Below are 20,236 nucleotides of genomic sequence, written 5' to 3'. Positions count from 1 at the left end.
AATCCCTTCATCAGGAATGGACAGGTCCTTCACTCCAACTTGTCCATGTCAACCAGATAGCCTAAATTAATCTAGTCCTATTTGCCAGCACTTGACACATAACCATCTAAACCCTTCCTATTCATACGTCCATCCAGGTGCCTTTTAAATGTTGCAATTGTACCAGCCTCCACCACTCCCTTTGGCAGCTCATTCCACACACGTACCACCTGTGTGAAAACGTTGCCCCTTAGGTCCCTTTGAAATCTTTCCCCTCTCACCCTAAACTTACATCCTCTAGTTCAGATCTCCCCCACCCCAGCGAAAAGAAAAACTTGACTATTTACCTTACCCATGTCCCTCATGATTTTATAAACCACTATAATGTCACCCCATAGCCTCCAATACTCCAGAGAAAACAGCTCCCAGCCTATTCAGCCTCTCCCTTTAGCTCAAATCCTCCAACCCTGGCAACATCTTTGTGAATCTTTTCTGAACCCTTTCACGTTTCACAACATCTTTCTTGTAGGACGGAGACCAGAATTGCACACAATAATCCAGGTACATGAATAGGAAAGGTTTGAAGGTATATGGGCCAGGAGCAGGCAGGTGAGATTAATTTAGTTTGGGATTATGTTCAGCATGGACTGGTTGGACCGAAGGGTTTGTTTCTGTGCTCTATGACTATGACTGCATGACTCTACATGGGTTTTTATCGCAAAGTCTTTTTACTTAGAGAAATAGAGTCAAGTTTAAGGAGATACTCTTCATTGTGGAACAGGTTCAGTTAAGTGGAAGCAATGTGTTGGGAAATGGGCTCTCTTTAGAGACACTTCAAGTGGGTACCAGACCATTCTCACTGTGAATGGAGATGAAGTGGCAGTGGACGTCTGTGGTGAAAAAGGGTATGGCCAGGAATCTGCTAAGCTGGCCAAGAGTCACAAAATATACAGACACGACGCTGGAAGGATATAGCAAGCCAGGCAACATCAGGAAGTGGAAAAGTCAATGTTTCAGGCGTAACCCTTCTTTGGGATTGGGGGTGGGTGTGGGTGAAGCTACAGATAAAGGGGCTTAGTTGGAATAGGTGAAGACAGGTAGACGATTTCCTTTGGGTGCTCCAGTTTCTTATCACAATCCAAAGATGTGCAGGTCAGGTAGATTAGTCATGTGATATTGCCCAGAGTGTTCAGGGATATGTAGGTGTGGTGCATTAGCCATGGGGAATGCAGCAAAAAGGTTCGGGTATGGGTCTGGGTGGGATGCTCATCAGAGAATCAGTGTGGACTTGTTGAGCCGGATGGCCTATTTCCATACTGTAGAGATTCTATGACAATCATCTACAAATCTAACAAAGTATCACTGACCTGAAGTATTTACTCTGTTTCTACCTTCACAGGTACTGGGACTGGATGGTTTGAGTTATGAGGAGAGACTAAATAGTTTGGGACTTTTTTTCCTCTGGAGGCTGAGGGATGACCTTATAGATGTTTATTAAATCACAAGGGGCATAGATAAGGTGATCTGTAAAGTTTTTTCCCTACAGTAAGAGTTCAAAACTAGATTTAAGGTGAGAGAGGAATGATTTAAACGAGGCCTGAGGGCAACCTTTTCACAGAGGGTGGTGCGCGTATGGAACGAAAGGTCAGAGGAAGTGGTCGATGCAGGTACAGTTGCAATATTTGAGATATTTGGCCAGGTACATGAAGAGGAAAGGCTTTGTAGGGTTCTGGTTTGTAATTGATTGTGGGCCAAGATTAGAGTGGTGCTGGAAAAGCACAGCAGGTCAGGCAGCATCTGAGGAGCAGGGAAATCGACGTTTCAGGCAAAAGCCCTTCATTAGGAAGGAAGATTGATTGTGGGCCCCTTATCTTCCTGCCAAATCTGTGCTTTCCATTGTGTTTCCAGTGAGTCCTTCTGAAACTAATTGGTTTTTCGATCGTTCGAATATGTGTGAAACGGATTGCGATTGGAGCTGAATGCCAAGTATCTGCGTGAATGGTTTTCAATGGCAGTTGCATGTCTGGTATCTCTGTAGGCCTCGTACTGTCTGTGCTGGATGGCCCGAGGAGTAAACACTATGTCGGTCTGGAGTCTGTTAGTTTTGGTCAATTATTCTTTTGGAGGGGAGGTGCACATTCAGATCCCAGTCTAAACAATAGTCCCAGAAAGCAATCTCGATTCCCAGGGCCTGCTGGTTGTGTATTTCCTGCAGATACATCCATTTCACTTACCTTTTAAAACTTATGCAAAGTTCCTGGATTCTGTCCAATATTTTAGATATTGGACATTTTTGCTTGATCCTACAGTTTAGAGGGATATGGCCCAAATGCAGGCAAATGGGGCACATTAGTTTGTGAAAACTAGTTGGCATGGATGAGTTGGACCGAAGGGTCTGTTTCTGTGCTGTTGACTCTCTGGCTGTACATACTGAGAGAAAGCGAGATCTAACTCCAAAAAGTGTAGCGCTGGAAAAGCACAGCAGGTCAGGCAGCATCCAAGAAGCAGGAGAGTCAACTGTCCTGTTCCTCGGATGCTGTGCTTTTCCAGCACCACACTTTTCAACTGCATGCACACTGAGTATTCCCAGCACTTTCTTTGTTTATACGAAATGTAATTCCAGTCGGACTTAACAGTTTTAGATCGCCTTGTCTCTTCAGTTCCAGGTTATCAAATTACAGCAATGAGCAGTGTTCAGTTCTGAGAAAAATGAAAAGAGAAACTAAGATCTTGGGGCAAATTGAAACCTGAGTGGAGCAAGTAAATTTTAAATGCAGGACAATTTTCTCTTGCGGCACCATGCCCATTGCTACTTTGCTGGTTGACCTAATGTTCCTCCTATCTTTATGTGCCTATCCAATTCCTGATGCATTACAACCCACACTATCTTTATAGCACTGCTCACATGCCTCACCCACATTGATTCGTGTGCTAATTAACTGTTATTGTCTTGGCTGGGACAGACTTGTTAACCAGCATGTAGCAGGTGGACATCGGCCTATTTTCTCACAGCCAGTACAGTGAGTTGCCATGCTCTGGGGAGATGCCTTTGTTTGCACCAGCTGGCCTAACTGGTTGTAAAGGGAAATGGACCACTAAAGAAAATGGGAAGAAGATTTAACTCCCAATTAAAGCCTTGCCTGTGTGATAAGAGCAACGTTACCCCCGAGAGTCGTAAAGCCACGGAGACTGTGAAGCAGAGAAAGGTCGTTTGAGAATTAGTGAGCATTAAAAACAGGTTTAGATGGAAATTGAAAGATGGAACGTGGATAGCAACAGAATGAGATTTTTTTTAACTCTGTTAGCAACAGTCCAAGGAAAGGAATAGAATAAGCAGAAGCCACATAGAATTTATCAATGATCTCATGTTAAGTTAATAAAACTTGATAATATAAACATATAAGGGAAATATCCCCATTCCATTCACACTGTTTGCAGTTTACTCTGTAGCTTTGATAATGGATGCCCAGTTGTTACTGGACAGAAATTTATGCATTCCTTTAATTCATGAATAATTCAAGGTCTCGGAATCAAAACACACTCATCATTGGACAAGTCTGTCCTTGAACCTCTTGGATCAGAAACGATGTCCGCTGTGCTTCACTGTTCCCAGTACACCCAATGGCCATCACATTAACTGATTCACTGAAGCTCAATGATACAAGGGATTAATGATCCCCAATTGGACTCATTTTCAGCAAAGATTACCAGTTCAAGAAGTGAATGCTCATTCCTGGTCGAGAGAATAATAAGGGGGAGAGGAAAGAAGGGTCAAAGGAGGGATTGGTGATGGTGGAAGAGAAGAAGTCACTCAGGATGAGTATCTATCTGGCAGGTAGGGATAATAATTGAATGTGTTAAAGTTGTAGTGAGAAATCTGGGCTGTGACTTCTGCCATTCATTGAAATGCCAGTTTTTACAGGGTTAAGGGATTGATAAAAACCGAAAGAATTGCAGACGCTATAAATCAGAAACAAAAATGAAAATTGCTGGAAAAGCTCAGCAGGACTAGCAGCGTCTATGAAGAGAAAGCAAAGTTAATATTTTGGGCATGATGACTCGAAACAACAACTCTGATTTTTCTTCACAGATGCTGTCAGACCTGCTGAGCTTTTCCAGCAACTTCTGTTTTTGTTAGGGGATTGATAGATGGGTATCGATGTGATGAGGCGAAACAATGTTTTGGAATGTTAAATGACATCGACAAAGGTTTGGAAGAAGTTTGATGATGAAAAACCACAGAATCTGAATTGTAACTAAGGACATTCCATTCTCTAACATTCTTTGAATGATTGTTGCTCGTAGCCTGACTTTGGAAAGTAAAAATGTAAAGACTCATGAAAGCAAAAGAATTTGAAGGAGAGAGTAGCATTTTAAAATTGAATACATTCCACACACCATTCAAACTGAGGAAAAGGATGGTCAGGCATTCAAATGAAATTGGTAGTACAAGTTGAAGTCTAAGGAACTGGTCTCTCCTCAAACCTAATCAATGTTTCCCATATCTTCCATATGCATTGCAAATGTGCTAAATTCACTGTTTGAGAGTTATGTTGAAAGGCGTATGATTTAGAATGCATAAATATTAATTTTAGAATTCAGATTTTAAAATACTTTTCTAAAGATTTTTAAAATTGAGATCAGGTAGTGCTTCTAGAACAGAGCCCTAATCTAATGTTTGTAAGAGGGGATGAAGCACCTGGATTGCTCATGGAAAATTATTTATACTTTTGTGGTTTATGATAGGTAAGGTAAAAGCTGAAGGTCACTAGCTTGTATTTGGTTCAGGATAATCAAGAACAGATTTTAGCTTTGGAAACCGAGAGATTTAAAGTTTTTTTTAAGGTAGATTGGAGGAGACTCAGGATTAGGAGCGAGCATAGGAAGGGTTTTCTTTTAAGAACAGTTCAGGGAATATATTGCCACAGGAGAAAAGTTTAGTATCTTCAAATTCTTGAATGTGAGTGCTTGATTAGAAAGCTTTAGATTATTCAAAACTAAGGCAGTCTAAACTATCAGTTTTATGTAAGAAGACACCACAATTCACAAGATAAATAAACTACGGAAAATCAATTGTTAAATGTAAAAATTTGATTTAGATGTATAATTTCTTTAGATTTGATTTACTGTAAAATGATGGTGTTGGGGGCCAGGTTAAGGCTTTCTTTGGCTGGGTATTTTACAGTTTTTCAAACTATTTTCCATATCTGCACAGTTGAGTTACTTTAGTTTTCATCTTTTGTACAATACACTTTTGTTCTTTTATTGAAGAAATGCAGCAGCCTCAAGTGATGTGTTTCAGTGAGTGACCCGCCAGGTCAAATAAAATGAAGCAAAAGATCTGTCAGCCAGATTTCATTCTGGGAGTTAACTTGTCCGGTGGTACTGGAATCATAGTAGAGTGAAACAGTTCTTCATGTCAATCAATCAGACCAGTTCCTCTCTCATAAACAATAAGAGACATTGGTAGGAAAGCTCAACAGGTCTGGCAGCATCTGTTATGAAATGGCAGAGTTAACATTTCGGGTCTGGTGATCTTTCCTCTTCAATAAATTCGGGTGTGCTTTGAGCAAGAAAAAAATGTCAGTAATCATAACAGGTGTTTTTTTAATACTTCACCTTTAACATAGCCCAGGAACCCCGAACTCATCAACTCCGCCTGCTTTACATTTTTTCGACATTCTACGCCTTTTTTTAATGCTTCCATTTATTATAGTACCTTCCCTTCTTTTCATGACTTTGGTGGAAGGCATTTTCTCCCAGCTCAGGCCAAATGACAAGGTGGCTTCCAACGGCCCAGAATAGCAGTAAAGGCCTGGAGCCTGGTGGGGCAGTCTCCTCGTGTGGCAGCCTTGTTTGTGGATGTGGGGTGCACTCAGCCTGGAATGCATTCTGGTCCGAGTGCGGAGGTCTTGAACAACCGTAGAGGTGTTCTTTGGTGGCTTTCGAGCATTCAGAACACACTGTGGAGGTCTAGTCCTGGTCTGAAGGTCTTGTCTTGGCATGGAGGTCTAATCCTAGCATTGAGGTCTCACTTAGGTATATCGGGGAGGTCTCCCCCCAGAGTGATGGTCAAGATCTGGCCTACATATTTTCTGCCCAGCTTTCCAGCATATCCTGAACCGAGGAGTCAATTGAAATTTCACTTTGATTTTCCTTCTTATTAATGGCTTCCGTCATTTAGTTTAGTTGCCTTGGTATGGCAGTGTATAAAACCCTTCACTGTTTTTGTAAAAGTGTACGTGAGAATAAATTGCTATTCTAATAAGAGTCCATTCCACTGCGGCACTACAAAACAGAATATGATCGTGCACCATTCAAAGCAATATTGGGGAAAGCTATCAAAGGTTGGAGCAGAAGGTAGGGTTTGAATATGGTCTCAAAGGGGAAAAGTGAGATAGATAGATGCAGAGATTTAGAGAGGAAACTCAAACCTTAGCCCTTTATAGTTGAAGGCACAGCTACCCAGTGGTACAATCATTAAACTCAAAGATACCTAAGGTGAGAGCAGGAGGAGATTGCAGAGAAGGCCATGGAGGGATTTGTCTGCAATCTCCTCCTGCTCTCACCTTAGGCATCCCAGACAAGATGGGACAAGGGCATAGAGGGATTTGAGAACTAAAGTGAGAACTTTAAAACTGTAATGTTTCCTATATGGTCATCAATGTTGGTCAGTAAGCGTTGGTCATAAATTGTGCATGAAATTTGTTGCAAGTTAGGAGACATACAGTAGAGTTTTGGATGACATCAAATTTACAGAGGTTAAAATGTAGAATGTTAGCTCGGAATACAATACAATAGTGATATCTAGAGTTAACAAAGGGATAGATGAGGGTATCAGCTGAACAGTATTTTCTCAAACTACCTCAGCCAATTTCTGCCCCAAAATTTCATCATTTCACTTGTTCAAATTTACCCCCCCCCCCCGTGCTTAATTTTAAACTCTGTCCTACAATACTGCTATTGATATCACAGAATTTCTATAGTATGGAAACGGACCCTTCAGCCCAACAAGTCCACTCCGACCCTCCGAACAGTATCCTATCCAAATCCATTTCCCAGTACTCTGCATTCACCCTTGCCTAATGCACCTAACCTCGGTTTGGATTAACCTACCCCAACCCTGAACGCTACAGGCAATTTAGCATGTCCAATTCATCTAACCTGCACACCTTTGGATTGTGGGAGGAAAACAAAGCACCCAGAGGAAACCCACACAGACACAGGGGAGAATGTGCAAACTCCACAAAGACAGTCACCCAAGGTTGGAATTGAACCAAGGTCCCTAGCACTGTGAGGCAGCAGTACTAACCACTGAGCCACCCTACCTTTCATCTGCTCCCAGCTCTGTCTTCTTCCCTTTGTTATTTCTTATTTCTACCAACAGGAACAGATAAACATAAGCTGTTTCCACTGGTTTAGGATTCTAGAACTGGAGCATAGTCTGAGAATTTGGGCCAGACCATTCAGAAGATATGTTACGAAGCACTTAAACACACAAAGGGTGGTAGATGTTTGGAACTTTCTTCCAAACTGGCAGTGGATGCTGGATTAGTTGTTAATTTTAAGTCTTTTTTTTTGTTAAACAAAGGTATTAAAGGATGTGGACCAAATGCAGGTATAGGGGGTTAGGCCATGGATCAGCCATGATCTCATTGAATGGTGTAATGGACTTGAAGGACTGAACTATCTAAGATTTATTTTATTTTCTAGATCTACAACATGCTTCCCAGTGACACAAGTGTGTAATCATAGAATCACAGAATCCCTACAGTGTGGAAACAGGCCATTTGGTCTACCAAGTCCACACACACTCTCCGAAGAGTATCCCACCCACAATATTTGTAGTGGGCAATATTTGCTGAGGAGCCTAAAATCTGGAATTCCCTACCTCATGAACTCCTGATGAAGGGTTTTTGCCTGAATCATCAATTTTCTTGCTCCTCGGATGCTGCCAGACCTGCTGTGCTTTTCCAGCACCACAACTCTCGACTCTGACCTACTCATGATCCTATGTTCCTACGATTCTGCATCTTCATATTTAAGATTATTTCATGGTGTAATAAGTTTTCATTCTTATACCAACAAAATTACTCAACTAGTTTTTTTTCTCTCTTGTCTGTCCTTTTGAAAAGGCATACATTCCTGAATACCTAGTCACCAGCTTTCATCTTCCCATAGCCCTGCAATGAGAAGAGAAAGCATTAATGGCGACTCTCTTGCTATGAGCAGATAAATAATAGGGAAACCAGACAAAAGCTGTCTTCACCTGTTATATGAAACAGGAGAGGTGTTTGAAGATGATAGAGAGATCCATTGTATCAAAAGCTGAAGAAAGATGAAAGGATAGTTTCACTTTCTGTTTTCAAAGGAAGATAGAAGCTTTCAAGGAAAACTATCTAAGATTTATTTTATTTTCTAGTTCTACAACATGCTTCCCAGAGACACAAGTGTGTAATCATTAAATCCCTACAGTGTGGAAACAGGCCATTTGGCCCAACAAGTCCACACCGAGCCTCTGAAGAGTATCCCACCTACAATATTTGTAATAGGCAATATTTGCTGAGGAACCTAAAATCTGGAATTCCCTGCCTCATGGCATTGTGGGTGTACCTCAACACGTGGTTTGTAATGGTTCAAGAAGGCAACTCGCCACCACCTTCGCAGAGGCAACTAGGGACAGGCAATAAATGCAAACTCAGTCAGTGACGTCCATGTCCCATGAGTGACTTATTTTTAAAAAAACTTATGTGGATTTGCTGAAATGATACAATTTGAAAGGAGATGGCCTCACAAAGTAATCTGCAGACTTTTTAAGTTTCAGTTTTTCAAAGGGTAGGTATTGCCTAAATATCCCATCAATATTTTCTGACTGAAGAAAAACATCAAGTGACAGCATTGTACAGCACAAATATATTTAAGGCACAGCTACATCAACTCAACCTAAAATTAACATAAAATTAAATAAAAATGTGAGGGAGGATGCTGATGCAAATCATTAACCATTGCCTAATGGTCAAATGGCCTGTTGATCTGTGAGATCCACGTTATATTTTATAGTGTATAACATCTTTGCTTTCCATGATAAAGCGAGGACAGATATTATTTGAGGTTTTACATAAAAAAAGTCTGAAACTGCTGACATTAAACTCAAATTTTAGAAGTTTCATAACAGGTAAAAGAATGGGGATCTCAATTTATTTTTTAAAAAAAGCAGGATAATGACAATCATTTTACAATGAGAAGGCAAAAGCAATGGTTACTGAATAGTAACACACAGAATGGGTGTCAAATGAAGACTATATTTTTGCTCCAAAGATTCACATCATTCATCAGGTGTTTGTCAATGACAGGCAAGTTATGGTTACAGCACAGAAGAAAGAAATACTTATTCAATACATGATTTGGAGATGCCAGTGTTGGACTGGGGTGTACAAAGTTAAAACTCACACAACAGCAGGTTGTAGTCCAACAGGTTTAATTGGAAGCACACTAGCTTTCGGAGCAACGCTCCTTCATCAGATGGTATGGAGGGCTTAATCCTAACACACAGAATTTATAGCAAAAATTTACAGTGTGCTGTAACTGAAATTATACATTGAAAAATTGATTGTCTGTTAAGCCTTTCATCTGTTAGAATGCAATGATAGTTTCACTTTTTTCATGTCTAAATCACAAAACCTTTTTTAAAAAATGTTGCATTCTCGGGTTAGCTGTTAACAATGGTGATAGCTAGACAATATGTTGAAGGTGTTGGCCCCCGATGTTCTCTGTCTATGCCATGATGTTTAGATTGATTCTAATCTAAAAAGTGAGATAATGGAGTTTTACATAAATTCATGCAGTTTTTGAGCTCAGAGTTCTACATGAATGCATGCAGTTTTTGAGCAAAGTACAATGTAACCCTGCAAGTGTAAATTCACCCTGCAAAATATATGTGTGCATGTGGGTCTTTGTGTGTGTTTGTGTGTGTGTGTGTGTGTGTGTGTGTGTCTGGGTTGTGAGTGTGAGAAAGTGTATGTGTGTGTATTATTATTTGAGGTTTTACATAAAGAAGTCTGAAACTGCTGACATTAAACTCAAATTTTAGAAGTTTCATAACAGGCAAAAGAATGGGGATCTCAATTTATTTTGTAAAAAAGCAGGATAATGACAATCATTTTGCAATGAGAAGGCAAAAGCAATGGTTACTGAATGGTAATGCACAGAATGGGTGTCAAATGAAGACTGTATTTGATGTGATTCAATACAGGGACACTTCACATCATGCCATACCTCAGCTACTCCCCATATCCCAGCGCTTCCTTTCTTTCCAGATAACAATCCAATTTCCTCTTGAATGCTTGATTGATCCTTTCATTCAGCACACTGTCATGCAGTCCAATCCATAATACGTAAAGAATAAGTTAGGATCTAATTGTATGTCTCACTCTTGCTTCTATGCCTTAGGCATTAATAATCTAAGTTGAAAGGTTGAAACTTAAGGGGCATATGCAAACTGATCTGAGCAGTAGGATTAAATTACAGACTTGCTCTGAATAGTAGCTTGATTAAAATGAAAGCCAAGCCAGTTTAAGGCCAGAGCTGCTCTGCATTAATTGAAATATGTGTCAACAGTAAATATGACCTAACTTCAGAAGAAGAAAAGTGGGATCAAATATACACAGAACAACCTGTTGAGTTTACCCTGCCATTTGAACGTGGTCATTGTTGATCTCGAGTGTCAAATCCACTTTTTCATCTATTCCCACATATTTTGATTCCCTGATAAACCTAAAGTCTACTTATCTCTGCCTTAATCATAACCATGATGCATCTACTACCCTTTGCAGTAGGCATTCCAAAGTTTCACAGCCCTATATTTTTTTTCTCATGTCAGCCCTATATACTCAACTCATTGCCAGGGTTGGAGGAATTGAGCTACAGGAAGAGGCTCACCAGGCTGGGGCTGTTTTCCCTGGAGTGTCGGAGGCTGTGGGGTGACCTGACAGAGGTTTACAAAATTATGAGGGGCATGGATAGGGTAAATAGACAAAGTCTTTTCCCTGGGGTCAGGGAGTCCAGAACTAGAGGGCATAGGTTTAGGGTGAGAAGGGAAAGATATAAAAGAGATCTAAAGGGGCAACTTTTTCACGCAGAGGGTGGTACGTGTATGGAATGAGCTGCCAGAGGATGTGGTGGAGGCTGGTACAATTGCAACATTTAAGAGGCATTTGGATGGGTATATGAATAGGAAGGGTTTAGAGGAATATGGACTGGGTGCTGGCAGGTGGGACTAGATTGGGTTGGGATGTCTGGTCGGCATGGACAGGTTGGACCGAAGGATCTGTTTCCATGCTGTACATTTCTATGACTCTATGACTCTATAACTCCTTATCTTGAGCCAGCATTCTCATGTTCTTGAGCAACCTAGGCAAAATAACCTCTCAGTGCCTACCCTGTCTTCAGAATCTTAAATGTTTCAATGAGATCACTTTATTTCTTTTGAACATCAGACAGTATAGCTCTAATTTACTCAGCCTTTCATCAACTAGTTAACTAGTTCTCCCACCAAAATGAATAGCATCACATTTGTTTATATCATATTCTATTTGTCCATTGTTGCCCATTTCGTTAACCTGTCTACATCTCTTTTCAAACAGTACGCCTTCCCTTTCCAACTTACATTCTGTTTGATCTTTGCATTGTCAACAAACTTGGGCACATAACTTGAATACAGATTGTAAAACATTGAGGGCACAACATAAATATTCATGGCAGTCCAGGAGTTAAGGCTCACAACATTAAAATGCTCCATTAATCCTTCCTCTGCTTTCTGTACATGATCCATTGTTCATTCGAATATTATACCCCAACTCCACAATCCCTACGCTTGTACATCAAACTTTTCTCTAGCGCCTTCTTGAATGCCTTTTAGAAATGTATGTAAGTGCACATTTACTCACTCCTCTTTATCTACTGTGCTAATTATATTCTCACAACACTCCAATAAATTTGTCAAATAAGATGTCGCTTTCAGAAAACTAAGTTCTCTCTGGCTGAATTTTGATATCTAAATATATTGTTCAAGATCCTTATCACCCAATTCCAGAATTTTCCCAATGACTGATGTCAGGTCAATTAGTCTGCAGTTCCCCTTTTTCCTCTTCTGTGTTGAACAGCAGTGGTGCATTCATTAATATCCAGTCAGCTGGCTCCATTCTAGTATTTAGGGAATTATGGAAAACCAGTGCATTTCATGTCCCTGCAAATACTTATTTCAGAATCTGAGGATGTAGGATTTCAGGTTCAATAGCTATGTCAGTTTTTGCCCTGTTAAATCTCTCCAGTAATATTCCCCTCCTGTGTTTATCGAACTTCCATTTGTTGTTGTTATTAGCCTATTAATTATCCACTATTTCTAATGTGTAATTTGCAACTTTACTGTGAAAACAGATGCAAATAATTATTTCGATTTCTCTGTCATTCCCTGTATTATTGCACTGACAGTATTTTACAAAATCTGTTTTTATATTCCTGGTTAGTTTACTCTAATTCTATTTTCCTCCTTTTCAAACACCTTTTTCGTAATTATTTACTGGTTCCTATAATTCCACAATTCCCCACGTTAACTCCAAATCTTTGCATTATTAATAAGTCCTCTGTTAAAGTTCAGTGAAATGATGATGAATCAATGCAGATAAACTGAAACATCCTACAGTAGTATATCTGGAAAACAGCGAGAGTGACAGTTCTACTGGGGCATGTACCTAGAGTCCAGATATACAAGGGGAGAGGAGAAAGAGAGGAAGAGTGATTGAGATGGGAGACTTGATGGTGAGAGATACAGCTAATGCAATTCTGCAGAGACAGATGTGACTATAGGATGGTATGTTGCCTCCCTGTGGTGAAGGTCAATGATAACACAGCACGGCTGCAGGGCATCCTGAAAAGAGAAGACAGTCAGAGGTTATGGCTCATATTATAAAGAGAGATAAGATTCCTGCAAGGAATATTTAGGGAACTGGGTAGCAGATGCAAAAGCATAAGTTCAAAGCTTTCAACCTCTGGTTTACTCCCAGCATCATGTACTAATGAATGTAGAGATAGATGAATGGAGTGGATGAATATCTGGCTCAAGTTTTAGTGAGAAAGGGAGAGCTTTAGATTCTTGGATTACTGATTCCATTTCTGGGAAGGTTGGACCTGCATAGGTCCGATGTGTTGCACTTGATTTGGAATGGCACCAACACGCTTACTGGAGTTTTGCTAACTATACCAGTGAAGGGCTTAAACTGGCTTGACAGGAGAAAGAATCCAGGCTGGGATGTTTTAGCTATGAAGAGAGATTGTATTGGTTAGAAACAGAGAAGGCTAAGGGGGACCTGATTGAGGTATACAAAATCATAATGGGCATAAGTGGCGTTGAAATGAATAAACATTTCCCTTAAGTAGAGAGATCCATTCTGATGGAGTGTAGATTTAATGTAAGAGAAAGGAAATTTAGATGGGACTATATTTTTCACCCAGAATGTGTTAAGTATTTTGAACTCATGAATGGATGGTGGAGACAGGAACCATTACAGCATTTAAGAAGTATTTAGATAAACACTTCAAATGCCAAAGCTTTCAATGCTCTGGGCCATATGCAGGGTAATGGGATTGCAGTAGATCGGTGTTTGGGGATGGGTGCAAATGCAATGGGCTCTTTCTGTGCTGCAATACTGTATGACTGATTCAACTAAAATAGAGTTAGATCACATTAGAGCACAAAATTATATATCTGTGGGCAAGTTTTCATTATATATCAAGATTTCCTTTAGAAACCGCATGACTAAGATTAAACTTGTGAGAAAGTTTAAAGGGTTGCCAATTGGAGACAAAAATGAAGTGATGCTATGAGTGTTAAAGGAAAGAAGCAAATATTGCTAAAGAATGGGAGATTCCATCTTTGGATTTGTCAACCATTCTGCAGCACAAAACGAGCATTTTGGAACAGTTTGAAAACCAGGCATTCTATCCAGAATGGCGTCTGTCCCAATGACAAAGGAGTACTGCTAACCTGGTTCAAGACAGCTCAAGCAGAGAACAGTCCTACCTGCTGTACAATCATGTCAGAAAGTGGAATTGTTCAAGCAAAGGGGTTGGGCCACAAGATAATCTGTTGGACAAGGAGTAGCATCATATTCTAACCCGAGCTTTAGCCCAGTAATCAATGGCAGTTGCAATGACCACAGATTGGTTGCAAAATGGTCTCACTCATGTGACCAACAATAATACACAAAGAAATATTTTTAACAAGGATGAAAGCAAACTGTTTTACTGCACTTGGACAGATTGCTCTTTGATGTTTGATGCTGGAACTTGTAGTGACAAACTTTACATTTTTGGTTAAATTTCAATTTCTTCGAATATCATGGAGGATTTCTCTCCATGATGCCTCATAGGTTTACTTGTGTGATCATCCCAAAATCACCTCATCAATTACCCACCTTGGCATATGAATTGCAGTGACTTAAAGAGGGTGGTAAGATGGGATGTGGCTAAAGACAGGGTAAGCTGTCGGACCTGGTGGAGCCCCCCTCATTTGGTGTTAGTTGGATTCTTCCACTCACTGTAGCTGGAAGAACTTGCAATGACCTTGGCATCCCAGAGGAGACCAGCAGCCTTGATGCCAGTGCCATTTTGGAATACTGGCAGAAGAACTGTTGGTGATATGGAGTTGCCCTGCACTATCAACATAGTGATTCAGCTCCCACAGAACAATGTTTCTCATGCCATGTAGCTGGCACAGCTGCCATTTCCACATACATAGAGCCCTGCTTTCTTATCCTAGTTGCTGTACAAACACCAGGACCCACAGCTTAACTGTCCTGAGACTACATTCTTTGTAAGATATAGAATATAGAATCCCTACAGTGTAGAAACAAGTCGGCCCAACAAGTCAACACCAACACGCCAAAGAATAAGCCACCCAGACCCTTACATTTACCTCTAACTAATGTACCTAACCTACACAGACCTAAACAGTATGGGAAATTTGGCATGGCCAATTCACCTAATCTGCACATCCCATCTTACCTCACTCAATTGCTGCAACTCTTTACTCAACCCTCAATGTAACCCAGCACATTTTCATTGTTTATTGGGGATTATCATACAAGGGAAGTCTTCAAACTGATTCAAAAATTATCTTTTAATTATAAAGTCCAAAAGCAAACAGAAATCAAACAAACAGAAGTTGCATTTCACACCCGAGATGCAAACAAATCTCTAGCAAGTTGACCAGCCACTGTTTTCAGTCAAAGATTGTTTGCTGCATGTACCTGCAAAGATAAGTGCTAATCAAGTCCTGTCTGTATTGCAGAAATTTCTCCTACTCCCCAGTGTCCTCATCTTCCTCCTCAGAAAACTCCTTCTCTTCCAGTTCTTCACCATCCAACACATGCCCTGGTTAACTGCTCCAATTATGCAGAGCATAGCATGCAAGGATGATATGGCACTCATCTCAGCCATCATCATCAGTCATGGCTGCAAGCCCTTGTCCACAGAGTTTAAAGGCACTCAGACCCTTAGTCTGGGACTAAGAGATCCCAGACACTGGTGGCTCCCTGGAAGGAACCTGATGCATAGAGTTCAACACATTTGCCCCATTCACAGCCCCTGAGATGTAAGTTTTTTTCTTTTTATGTATTCCTTTTATTAGTGGAAGTGGGCTTTGCTGGTTAGCCAGTATTTATTGTCCATCCCTAATTACCATTGAGAAGGTGATGGTGAACTGTCTTCTTAAATTGCTGCTGTCCACCTGCTGAAGGTTGACCAACAATGCCATAAGGGAGGGAATTCTAGGATTTTGACCCAGCGACAGTGAAGGAACGGCTACATATTTCCATCTCAGAATGGTGAGTGCCTTGGAGGGACACTTGAAGGTGGTAGTGTCGCCATATATTTTCCACCTTTGTCCTTCCGGATGGAAATAGTCATGGGTTTGGAAAGTGCTTCCTGAGGATCTTTGGTGAATTTCTGCAGTGCACCTTGTAGATAGTATACAGCAGCATCCATGGTGAAGGAAGTGGATGCTTGTGGATGCAGTGCCAATCAAGCGGGCTGCTTTGTCCTGGATAGTGTCAAGTTTCTTGAGTGTTTCTGGGACTGCACTCATCCAGGCAAGTGGGGAGTATTCCGTCACACTCCTGACTTGTGCCTTGTCGATGGTGGATAGGCTTTCGGGAGTCAGGACGTGAGTTACTCGCCACAGTATTCCTAGCCTCTGACCTGCTCTTGTAGCCACTGCATTTATGTGGTGAGTCCAGTTAAGTTTCTGATCAATGATAACTCGCAGAATGTTGATAGTGGGGGTTTCAATGATGGTAACACCATTGCGTGTCAAGGGGCGGTGGTTAGATTGTCTCTTGTTGCTGGTGGTCATAACCTGGCATTTGTGAGGCGTGAACGTTACTTGCCACTTGTCAGCCCAAGCCTGGATATTGTCCAGATCCTGTTGCATTTGGAAAATAACTGCTTCAGTGTTTGAGGAGTCACAACTGGTGCTGAACATTGTGCAATCATCAGCAAACATCCCCACTTCTGACCTTATTATGGAGAGAACGTCATTGATGAAGCAGCTAAAGCTGGTTGGGCCTAGGAAACTATCCTGAGGAACTCCTGCAGAAATGTCCTGGAGCTGAGATGACTGACCTCCAACAACCAAAACCATCTTCTTATGTGTCAAGTATGTCTCGAACCACCAGAGAGTTTGCCCTGGATATTTTTCAGGCCTCCTTCAGGTCACAGGTGCCAATTCAGAAGCTGGCACATTACAGGCACTTGGACACTGTGTCAACATGATGTCTCACTGAAGGAACTGGCTCTGAGGCTGATATGCTTTGGCCCTTCTGTGCTCCATGCATCCTGAAGGGTTCTGCAACTGTGATCTTTTCCTGTGCAGGAGGCTTATCGGCTTCCTTTCCAGGTTGCTGCTGCTCTTGGGTTTGTTCGTGCATCCACCTTCACCCTCTTTGCAAGGCAGCCACTGTGACTATAACATTGCCCATGGCTGGATCCATCTTTCAATGAACCCATGTTGAGAGCAAAAGAATCAGAATACAGAATATAGGAAGAGACACAGGTACCGTACTGATTTCGGCTGAGCACTCTTCTCTATATAATAAGACATGGATCAAACTGACACGATGGTTAGATATTGAACTGTCACGGCATCTTGAGATAGGCGCTCTCTTTGACCAATGTTCTAAACATCATGTAGCATGTCTACACCAGTACAGTGGAAGTGCCCCGCACATACTGAGCAATCCTTTCCCAGCTCTGCATAACCTACAAATGCTATCACTGTGTATCAGATAGTGCTGCATAATACTGAGATTTCAGGTGTAATGGGATTCATGTTCATTCCCCACTGTTGCCTTGGATGTCTCACAAGAAGTGAGTTTATTGTGGCCCACAGGCAGCCCTTTAACTGTCAGCTGTGATTATTTTGGCTTCATGGAAATGGCTAATATGTAATTGGCAAGACATAATCAGCATTGCTTGCATCAGTATTTTCACCCTGTTTGCTTATCCAGTGTATGCTTTCAGATGTATAATAATATGATTACAAATGATAGTGAACTTGCATTCTGCTAGTGCATGACTGCTGCATCAGGAGAACATAAGAACTAGGAGCAGGAGTAGGCCTTCTGGCTCCTTAAGCCTGCTCCACCATTCAGTAAGATCATGGCTGATTTTTTTCAAAGACTTAGCTCCACTTATCTGCCCGCTCACCAAATCCCTTAATTCTTTTACTGTTCAAAAATCTATCTTGTCCTTAAAAACATTCAATGGGATAGCCTCAACTGCTTCATTGGGCAACCCTTTGGGTGAAGAAGTTCCTCCTCAACACAGTCTGAAATCTGCTCCCCCTTATTTTGAGACCATGTCCCCAATTCTAGTTACACCTGCCAATGAAAACAATCCTCCTGCTTGTAACTTATGTATTGGAAAGCATTGGGTTCAATAATGTTTTTCGGGGCAATAAATGTTGTCCCTCTCTGGTCTGGCTGACATGTGACTCCAGATTCACAGCAAATTTGGTTGACTCTTAATTGCCCTCTGGGCAACTAGGGATAGGCAATAAATGCTGGCCTCAACAACATCATCTATATCTCATGAATTAATTTTAAAAAGGCCACTTCAGTGGAGTCCTATCCAACTGAAGTGAAGCCTCAGCTTTTGTCCATCAATCTGACAGGGATTTTGCCCAACCTGAGCACCTTCCCAATTGCAGGTCTCTTCAATCAATTGGAAAAGGAATGACATGGAGCAGACACAGAATGGGGCTTAGCTTAATTGTCATTTACCTCTCCAGAGCCTCTATTTCCTGTTCTACTTTGCTGCCTCTGGACAGCCCATTTCTGGCTGAACCTCAACATGTTGACATCCACTGCATCGAAATATACTCCAATGTTCCTCTTATTCCTGAGCCCTGGCACTATAGTTTGGTAAAATCTACTGTTGTCGTCTGCCACTCTGCCACTGACACCCATTTGTAGGCCACAGTGGTGGTGACCACCTACAACATACAACCTTACATCATTTTCCATGCCCTCCCATTTACTGCCAATTCCCTCTCTTATCTATCAAGCTTCCCTCTATTGCAATCCCTGTTTTCTCCTCAACCTAGGTTTCTGCTTTCCCTCCCCAGCATTGAATACCTCCACCACCCATAGCCACATTATACCCACTTCACCACCACCCATAGCCACATTATACCCACTTCACCACCATCATGCAACCCTGACATTTAATTTATTTTCTGTTACATGTTAAATTTAACATGGAGTTCAATTGTACTATGATCACATTTTGCCAGGAGTATAAGATGAGAATATTGATTAAACCTGTCTCATTTCACAATTCTAGATCTAAAGTAATTTTATCATTGTTGGCTCCATAAACTCACCCACCAGACTATTTTCAGTGACTTGATTTGTGTAGTCTACATGAAGTCCACCACGATCACTACAATGCCTTTGTTACACATTCCAATTATGTGTTTTTTTTCTTTAGAAGGACATTGCATGAGGAGATGATGTGCATTTCAGATGTTAAATGATCCTTGAAGTCTATTGAGTTTCCAAAGCTGTCTTTAAGATTGATTGGCAATGCAAAAGCATGTAGCAGCATGACGAACAGTGCAGGAGAAGTTAATTTAAGAGGATGGGGCAGCAGAAAAATAAATACAGCTGTAGAAACAAACAAAATTGAAGAGTACCACCATGAAGGAGAGGTGAAGCGAAATATGGTATTGAACAGTTTAAGAATAGCAACAGTATCTTCAGAACTGCTCAGCAAGACAGCAGGAAGGGTGCAAGCGCAAGAATGCTTTTAATCAATGATCTACAACATTTCAAATCATTTCTAAAATTTTTAATCATTTTGTTTAAAAATATATACTTAGACATTAAGAACGGTGTCATCCAATGAAGTTTTTTTTATTTAAAATGTGATTAGCAGATTGGTCAGCCAATTATATAAATGATTGGAATGTTGTGCAATTTGACGTTCAATGTTCGGAGTTAAAATACTGCAGAATTGTTTAATTCATTTGCCATCTCCCCAATATATACATTAAACAGATCTACAGAACCTTCAGCCTGAACTGGTGCAGTGCTCCTGGATGATGTAGACACACCTTTAGCATAACCATGGGGGCTCAGTGGTTAGCACTGCTGCCTCACGGCACCAGGTTCAATCCCAGCCTTGTGCAACTGTCTGTGTGGAGTTTGCACTTTCTCCCCGTGCCTGTGTGGGGGTGCTCTGTGACTTCTGACTGTGGTCAGCCCAGTCCACCTGCACTTCATGGCTCACAACAGCGAACATCCAATTTTTCCCTCCCATATCGATCCCATTAATCCAACCCCTTCCCCTTGATTCTCTGAGCTATACATGGCTTTTACTTGAAGTCAGGGAGATATATTCATTTCTTCCTGTGGTTTATTTGTAGACTGAGCAGTCGTCACTACTCTCTTCTGGCACTGTTGAGGATACACAGCAGCAGCCAATATGAACAGCAGGACAGATGTGTCGGGTGAAACATCCTGTGTGTGAGGTGGCAAAGTCTGACTCTGACCCAATTAAGGCTTGAATGTATTATGAATGTGGGGTAGCCTGGTTTCAGATCAGTTCAGTGCTGACAAATGAGCCAACAACTCTCAAGGATCTCCTTATCATTTAGGAAAAGGCTCCAGACCCACAACAATGTGGTTGACATTGCATTGGC

This window comes from Hemiscyllium ocellatum, chromosome 21 (genome assembly GCF_020745735.1).
Source record: "Hemiscyllium ocellatum isolate sHemOce1 chromosome 21, sHemOce1.pat.X.cur, whole genome shotgun sequence".
In the NCBI taxonomy this organism is placed as follows: domain Eukaryota; kingdom Metazoa; phylum Chordata; class Chondrichthyes; order Orectolobiformes; family Hemiscylliidae; genus Hemiscyllium; species Hemiscyllium ocellatum.
This window is presented reverse-complemented; position numbering follows the sequence as displayed.